We start from the raw sequence: 10,228 nt of genomic DNA, 5'->3' as shown, positions 1-10,228 counted from the left end.
TATATCTATATCTATATCATATCTATATCTATATCTATATTCTATATCTATATATATATTCTTATCTATATCTATCTATCTATATATATAATATAATAATATATAATATAGGATATATATATTATACCACGCCACTATATATTAATATATTATCTTTTTAATAACTATTCTATACATTCATACCACGATCCAGATAACTTTATCAGGACCTTTGTTATCATCACGATCTTCAATCTTTGTCCATTTCATCCTCATGCCTCCTTATCCATACTTTTTATTATGAACCCTATTCTAAGAGTAATACTCTACTGAAAAGATGTATATTTCTATAAAGTTAGATTATAACTCTTAAAATATTGGGAACTATTAACATTTTGCAACAATTATATAATAATGGTGAAACATATTAAAAGTGAGTATTTATTTCGAATTTCCAAACAACAATAATGTAGTAAGTTTCTGGCATGCCCAATGCCATAATCACTGTTGAGTTTAGGTTTATGTGTCTTTACACAGTCAGACTCCACAAGTACTTACTTTAGTTATTAAACAGTGTCAATAACATTATCAAATTTTCCAAGGAAACAATGACAACAACAGCATCGAATGGAGAGCATTTTTTTTTTTAGTAAAAAAACATTCATCCCTAAACTCAGAAAGGTGAGGTCAGATCAGATCAAAAGTTTTACTTATTGACTCCTTGGTGGCGAGCACTGTTGGAGCTATATATGTAAGGAGACATTTCAAGAGTGAATTAATTCACAAAACATTGTAATCCTGGGTAGAATAAACAATCTGCATTCATACTGCTGACTTTTGCCAGCAGCTTCCCAGCAAATAAGGAATAGTGTAGCACTATTTAGTGAATAAGTCACGGTAAGTATTGGTCTTTGCTCCACTCAGTCCCACTCCAGTCAAGCACTATCTCGTCATTGTGGTGGAGACTCTATGAGCCTTTTAACAGAGTGAAGCTGTGGTGTCAATAGGAGGAAAAAGAAAATGATAAAACACTGGTTATACTACTTAAAATTATCTGATTTGGGAAAACAAAACTAATAGAAGAATGACAATTAAACATTGCAGTAAGATATATGACTACGACGATAATGAAAATAGATGAATGCGTACCAGATATTATAGTTAATAACTTTGTCCTATGGCTACCTCGTATATTACCTTAAAATGATACAAGTGACGAGATCAATTAAACATTATTAATAATAGTATCAGTTCTGGATAAGTCCCTTGTTGACTTATCCAGTCTTTCATTGTCTACACACGAAGGCCTTTAACAGTTATCAAAATTAATACTGCGGCATCAGTGCTTGTCTACAGAATATATACTTTGACAAAAATATTGTCTTCTGGTGTCACCTGTCTTCCTTCATTATTATATTTAAACTTTCGCAGGTTTCTCAGAAGGGATTTGTTACAAAACTCGGTTGTTTCTATATTAAACAGAAGAATGGGCTTGTTCGCAAGGGTAAACTATCATTTCAGTTTTGACCAAGCACGAGAGAAGCACAGTTTAAGGACAGCAGAGCTTCTATACTGAATAGATACCATTACTATTCATCAATTTACAGGCTCAGGTACATATATTACATTCGCCACATCTCTCGTGTCGTATTCACACCCCCCCCCAACACCAAAAACACACCACATGCCGCGCGCGCATGTGGTGTGGTGTGGTCCTGTGACGTTGAATCTTCAACGCCAGAACGTGCGAAATATTTCTACAGAAACTCTGAACATCCAAAGATTGAATAGGTTTATACGAAATCAGAAAAAAAACACTGAATGTTCGAATGCAAACAATTTTTCTATCACAAGGGTAGGGTATCATAAAACAGTGAGAAATGTACGTGGTTACCAAATATGTCAAATTTGCCCAGTACATAGCTTTCAGATAGCAGATAGATTTACGCAAAGTGTTGAAAGTATCTGCAGTAAATCGTTGAAAAAAAAACAGAATACTCTATGATGGTATGAAGGAAGTCATAACATCCATGGCACTTAGTCGACAACTTTAATTCGCAAAGTACTGCAAATTACAACCGGAGACTTTGGTAATGTTAATGGGAATGAAATGGGTGATTTCAATAAAAACTACATAGACATAAAAATTACCCTACGAGTGATGTGTGAACGTTCATTCTCTCATAAGAATAAGAAAGCATGACAGTAGACATAACACAGTCAAATGGACAAGCCATTAATCTTAAATGATGCATTGTTTCAAAATGAATGTAAAGGAAATGGTGCTGAAGAGAGCAATAACAGTAGTGATCACCATCGTAGTCGGTAGGTTCAATGTGACTTATTCTCACCTCTGTCATTTCTGTATATTTTATAAGTGTTAGAATACTGATTTGTACGTCAGCAGGTATCTTCAATAGTATCACATCATCCAGTTATCAGAGTATATTCTTTAGCGCCTAAAGTTAGCAAATGACCAAGTAAAAGATGTGCGGAGAAAAATAAAGAAAGGATAGGAAGTAAACACATTCAAACACGGAAAAGAACGTTTGGGAAAAACATAAAATTTACGTTATACGTTACACTCTCTCTTTTTTTTCTTCTTCTTCTTTTCATTTTTGTCATTAACATATGATAGTTAGCATCATGACAACCATGTGTTTTATTGATATTCAGAATAATCATTTGTTGAATAAAACGTAACAGAAAAAGTTTATATGTAACCTTCGTGTCCATAAGACGTTTCTTGGATATTGGGTATTTTTCTTTAATCCGTGTCCATGTTATAGGACTCATGAGCGTATAATAATGCATTTGCGTGTTTGTCTTATTATTATTATTATTATTCATTATATTATTTGGTAAGCGGCGTCTTCTGATTCTAAGATACTATCAGTGTATTCTCATGCAAAAATTATCCCAGCGATTAAATAAAATGTTACAAATTCATTATAACAGAGTATTACATTTGATTTCATCGTCAGATTTCCCGGTATTAAAATTGGGATAGTTTTTAAATTTTTTATCAGTCAGCGAAAATCTTTTTTTGCTTATACTAAATTTGTGTAATGTGATATGTAGATTACCCTCTTGTGCTTTAGTGTTTGGGCGTGTGAAAATCCCATATATTTACGTTCGGTGTTCGTTGAAAATTATGCACTTCAGGATGTCGCCTTCCTTAAATACATGGCGAGTGTCAGTTAAATTTGGGAATCCAGAGGATATCATGCAACAATTTCTTTTGGTAGTTTTATTTATTTATTTATTTATTTTTATTCTTTTTTTCGTGTATTAGTACAGCACGCACAATGCTTCCAGTTTTAGAAGTAACATTTAAAACACTATTCTCTTTATATTTATCTAGCGTTATATTAAATAACCGAAAAACTATGCAAACGGGATGGCCTCCTAGTAATCAAGTGTGAATACAATTTATTATTATTATTATCATTATTATTATTATTATTATTATTATTATTATTATTATTATTATTATTATTATTATTATTATTTATTATCGAGTATATTATTATTTTACATTTATGGTAGCCATAAAAGCATCTCTGAAAAATGAACAGGCCATTGGGCAATTATTTTTACTTTACCACATATCAGGTTGGTGGTTTACCTAAATAACAAACAAATCCATTGGAAGGCAGGAATAGAGGACCAGAAACTCGCCTTTATGTCATGTTGGGCATTTCCTATAATCCAGTTTTCGAAAGAAGGCAGTCTCGTCTAGGACAATACACATGATTTAAAGGGGAACAAACAATTTGTCATGGGACAATATAACAATCTAAAAAAATAAACAAAAAAAAAAAAAAATAATAAATAATAACAAAAATAAAAAATAAAAAAAAAAAAAAATATAAAAAAACTAAACCCTCAAATTTAAATAAAAAAAAAAACAAAAAAAAATAAAAATAAAAAAAATAAAAATAAAATACAAAAAAATAAAATAAAAGATAAATAAAAAAATATAACCTCAACCCCCCACATAATCAGTATCAATAATGATAATAACAATATTAATATAAAAGATAATAATAATAATAATAATAATAATAATAATAATAATAATAATGATAATAATAATAATAATCATGATACTACTACTACTAGTAATAATAATAGTAATAGTAATAACAAAAACAATAATGGTATTAATAATGATAATAATAATAAAAAACAATAATAATAACAACAATAACAATGATAATAATAATGATATCTTTCTTACTATCATCGTTTACACCATCGTTATTGTGTGTGTTCTCTCTCTCTCTCTCTCGCCTCCTTCTCTCTCTCCGTCTCTCTCTCTCTCCACGACCTCTCTCATCTCTCTGTCTCTCTCTCTCTCTCTATCTTCGCTATCTCTCTCTCTCCTCTCTCTCATCGCTCTTCTCTTCTCTCTCTCTCTCACACACCACCACACGCGCGCGCGCGCGCCACGCACACACACACCACAACACACACACACACACACACACACACACACACAACACACACCACACACACACACTACTACCAACACCACACACACACACACACACACACACACACACACAGTAAATATATATATATATAGATCGGCTAATATTTATTGTATGTATGATGTATGTATACACGATTATAAAAAACATATACAAAAAGATATACATGTATATATAGATATATACATACTTATATATATCTATTAACATATATATATTCTATATCAGATATATAAACATTTATATGTATGATATATATATATTAATATATAGATATATATATATATATATATATGTATGTATAAATATGCACACACATACACTACCTTACATCTACTATGCATAAACACACACACAAACACACACACCACACAACACACACACACACACACACACACCACACACACACACACACACAACACAGACACACGTGTGTGTGTGTGTGTGTGTCCATTATATGTAGGTGTATGTATTTGTGGTGCGCGTGTGTGTGAAACACATATATCTGTATGTATATATGTATGTTTGGCCATAGAAGATGGTCCCCGTAGTGGTTTTCTATAACTTTTAATAACTATTACCAGAATATAATCGCACAGTAACTTTTACAATTCCTGATACTTGAATGCACGAATTCCAAACGACTAACTTGCATAACCGGATACTGTAGTGAGGAACAGAATGCGGGAAAATTCATTCAGCAGAAGTTAAAGGACCCGTTCACAGATGCTTGGCAGCACGTTGTAGTGTTAAATTGAGTCCCAAGAGATGGCGCACCTATTAAAACCACCCATACTTTTTGTGGCCTTTTAATATGGCGAAAACCACCACACACACCTTGAGACGAGTTTATGCACGATGAGTAATCCAGAGTTTGGAAGAAAAATGCATATAATTTTTATTATTATTAAAAGACGCTAAGATTTAGAGATGCTATTGTTATAAATGCAAAGCAAGATTCGGGAACAGTTACCAATGGATATGAGTTAATGATATTATCAGCGCTTCCTCGAGTAAGTTGGCGAAGAGGATGATAAAGTTCTTCCTGATACTGCACTGACTCATGTGTCATCTTACTCATATTAAGTATGATGTCAACTGTATATCCCTTTCCATTCCATTGCGATTATAAACATCACCGAAGAAAGAAATTATGAAGGAAAACATATAGTAAAGTATAAAAAAATGGTCAAATTGAATAGATGTAACATTTTTTTTTTTAATCTTTTATGATGCTATTATGATTATTACTGTTTTTGTATTTTGTTATCTGTTATCATCATCTATCCTTATATTATTTTTTATTATCATCATCATTATCATCATCATCATCATCATCATCATCATCATCATCATCATCATCATTCATCATCATCATCCTCATCATCATCACATCATCATAATGCATGATTCACTAAGGTGTATTATTATTACATTATTGTCAATATGTTGATTAGTGATCAATTATATTATCGTCATTCACTCATTTATCATATAATGTAGAGATTCCCATGAACTGCTCGTGTACATAAACGTAATGGTTTTTTTTTATATGAGATACAGTTATAGTTTGGCTATATACAGAACGCGCACACACAAGAAATAAAACACGGACACTAGTTTAAAGTTGTGTGTTTTGTATGTTTGATTTTGTGCTGTGTGTGTGTGTGTGTGTGTGTGTGTGTGTGTTGTGGTGTGTGTGTGGTCGTGTGTGTGTGTGTGTGGTGTAGGCTGTGTGCTGTGTGTGGTGGTGTGTACACACATAGTGGTATGTATAAAACAGATACGTAAAAAGAATCCATTCTATGATATTACATTTTATGCTTTTACCAGAAGTTCGCCAGCTCTCCACACAGCCAGAGACCGCACTGTACAACGGATTCCATTGAGTATTACACTGGCAAGCAATACAATGGAGATCTAGATTTTTTTTCCAAAACAATACAAAGATACTGATGGTAAAAAAGTTTTCGTACATGTTCGTATTTTTTCGAATGCATTGCGCATCTTTAGAAAAAAATAAAATAGCAAACATGAATATCATGTATTAGCAACTATAAAACACCACACACACACACACCCCCACACACCCACACAACACACACAACACACACCACACACACCACACACACACACACACACACACACCACAACACACACACACACACAACACACACACACCACACACATCACAAAAACACACACACACACACACACACACACACACACGATATGATCCAGTACATGTAGCATAAATAGGACACCCAGGATGTATGATACACAAAGTCGGACGCGGCCGGGAAGTTGAAACAGTAGCGCGTGATTCATTCCTTGTGGTGGACTGTGAGTAAAACAGTTAGCTGTCGGGAAGCGCCACCGCTGGACGCTCGGTCATGAGTGCGCGTGCTAGAGGGGAACAGACGATACTTCTTGCTAGGCACATGTAGTTCCTCGGTTTCTCGTCGTTGCCGCCTTAGAAATATTCGAAAGTATTTTATTGGCAGTATCCTCGGTGTTGACGACTCTAGAATTGTTATTGTTGTTGCTTATAATAGTTTTTTTTGTATAATCCGATGAGTATGTTGCATAATGGTGAGAGGAGGATGATGGTACTAATATTACTCCATCATTAATATTATGTTATTATTAATAATATCATAATCCTAATGTCGCATTTTCCACCTTATCCATCACCCATCACCGTCAGTGCCATGTAAACTATGACCAAGAAGGAATCACGTATTCATTATATTTACTAATTCTTGAGTCACACACGTCGATCAGCATCCATCTTTGAAAAATGAAACAAGAGGAATTCCAAGTTTCGAAAGAACCTCTCTCCTCTCTCTCTCTCTCCTCTCTTCTTCTCTCTCCCTCTCTCTACTCCTCTCTCTCCTCTCTCTCTCTCCTCTTCTCTTCTCTCTCATCTCTCACACACACACAGCGCGCGGGCGCCACGCACACACACACAACACACACACACACACACACACACACACACACACACACACACACAACACTACACAACACCACACACACACACACACACACACACACACATATATATATATATATATATATATATATATATATGTATGTATGTATGTATTATATAGATATAAAAACATATACAAAAATATATACATGTATATATAGATATATACATATATATATATATATATATATATATAATGTATGTATAAATATGCACACACATACATACATACATATACATATGCATAAACACACACACACACACACACACACACACACACACACACACACACACACACACACACACACACACACACACACGTGTGTGTGTGTGTGTGTGTACATATATGTATGTGTATGTATTTGTGTGTGCGCGTGTGTGTGAACACATATATCTGTATGTATATATGTATGTTTGCCATAGAGATGGTGTGTTTTCTATAACTTTTAATAACTATTACCAGAATATAATCGCACAGTAACTTTAATTCCTGACTACCTGACTACGAATTTCCAAACGACTAACTTGCATAATATACTGTAGTGAGAACAGACTGGCGGGAAAATTCCATTCAGCAGAAGTTACAGGACCCGTTCACAGATGGCATTGGCAGCACGTGTAGTGTTAAATTTCACCAAGAGATGGCGGCACCTATACAAAACCATACTTTTTTGTGGTCCTTTTAATATGGCGAAACCACACCACCTTGAGACGAGTTTATGTCACGATGAGTAATCCAGAGTCTTTGGAAGAAATGCATATATTTTTATTTATTTATTAAAAGACGCTAAGATATAGAGATGCCTATTGTTTATAAATGCAAAGCAAGATTCGGGAACAGTTACCAAATGGGATATGAGTTCATTATATTATCAGCGGCTTCCTGAGTAAGTTGGCGAGAGGATGATAAAGTCTTCCTGATACTGCTACTGACTCATGTGTCATATTACTCACTATTAAGTATGATGTCAACTGTATATCCCTTTCCATTCCATTGCGATTATAACATAGAAGAAAGAATTCTGAAGGAAAACATATAGTAAATGTATAAAAATTGTCCAGTGAATAGATGTAACATTTTTTTTTTTAATCTTTTTATGCTGCTATTATGATTATTACTGTTTTTGTTATTGTTGTTATCGTTATCATCATCATCATTACTATTATTTTTATTATCATCATCATTATCATCATCATCATCATCATCATCATCATCATCATCATCATCATCATCATCATCATCATCATCATCATCATCATCATCATCATCATCATCATCACTAATGTTATTATTATTACTATTATTGTCAATATTGTTATTATTATCATTATTATTATCGTCATTATCATTATCATCATAATGTAGAGATTCCCATGACTGCTCTGTGTACATAAACGTAATGTTTTTTCTTATATGAGATACAGTTATAGTTTGGTATATAAGAACGCGCACACACAAAAATAAACACGGACACTAGTTTAAAGTGTGTGTTTTGTATGTTTGCTTTTGTGTGTGTGTGTGTGTGTGTGTGTGTGTGTGTGTGTGTGTGTGTGTGTGTGTGTGTGTGTGTGTGTGTGTGTGTGTGTGTGTGTGTGTGTGTGTGTGTGTACACACATATGTGTATGTATAACAGATACGTAAAAAGAATTCATTCATATGATATACAGGTTAGCTTTTACCAGAAGTCAGCTCTCCACACAGCCAGAGACCGCATGTACAAAGGATTCCATAGAGTACCTTACATGCAAGCAATTACAATGGAGCTCTAGATTTTTTTTCCCAAAACAATACAAAGATACTGATGGTAAAAAGTGTTTTTACATGTTCGATATTTTTTTCGAATGCCTTGCGCATCTTAGAAAAAAATAAAATAGCAAACATGAATATTCATGTATTAGCAATATAACACACACACACACACACACACACACACACACACACACACACACACACACACACACACACACACACACACACACACACACACACACACACACACACACACACACACACACACACACACACACACACACACACACACACGCCACACACACACACACACACACACACACACACACACACACACACACACACACACACACGAATATCCGTACACTGTAGCATAAACTAGGACACCCAGGATGTATGTACACGAAGTAGACGCGGCCGGAAGTTGAAACAGTAGCGCGTGACTCATTCCTTGGGTGGGACTGTGAGTAAACCAGTTAGCTGTCGGGAGCGCCACGCTGACGCTCGGCTCATGAGTGCGCGTAGGAGGGGAAACAGACGCTACTTCTTGCTGGCACATGTAGTTCCTCGGTTTCTCGTGTTTGCCGCTTAGAATCATTCGAAAGTATTTTATTGGCAGTATCCTCGGTGTTGACGATAGAATTGTTATTGTTGTTGTATAAATAGTTTTTTTTTAGTATAAATGATGATTATGTTGATAATGGTGATGAGGATGATGATGGTACTAATATTTACTATCATTAATATTATTGTTATTATTAATAATTATCAGTATCCTTAATGTCGTCATTTTCCACCTTATCATCACCATCACCGTCAGTTGCCCTGTAACTATGGACCAAGAGGAATACTTATTTATTATATTTACTAATTCTGATGTCACCATCGTCATCAGCATCATCTTTTGAAAATGAAACAAGAGGAATTTCCAAGTTTCGAAGAAAGGTATTTTGCTCATCTTCATTTCTTGTTATGGTTAGACGTGGGAAACGACAATTAGCAGCACGT

The sequence above is a fragment of the Penaeus monodon genome, chromosome 8, assembly GCF_015228065.2.
Source record: "Penaeus monodon isolate SGIC_2016 chromosome 8, NSTDA_Pmon_1, whole genome shotgun sequence".
Lineage (NCBI taxonomy): Eukaryota > Metazoa > Arthropoda > Malacostraca > Decapoda > Penaeidae > Penaeus > Penaeus monodon.
This window is presented reverse-complemented; position numbering follows the sequence as displayed.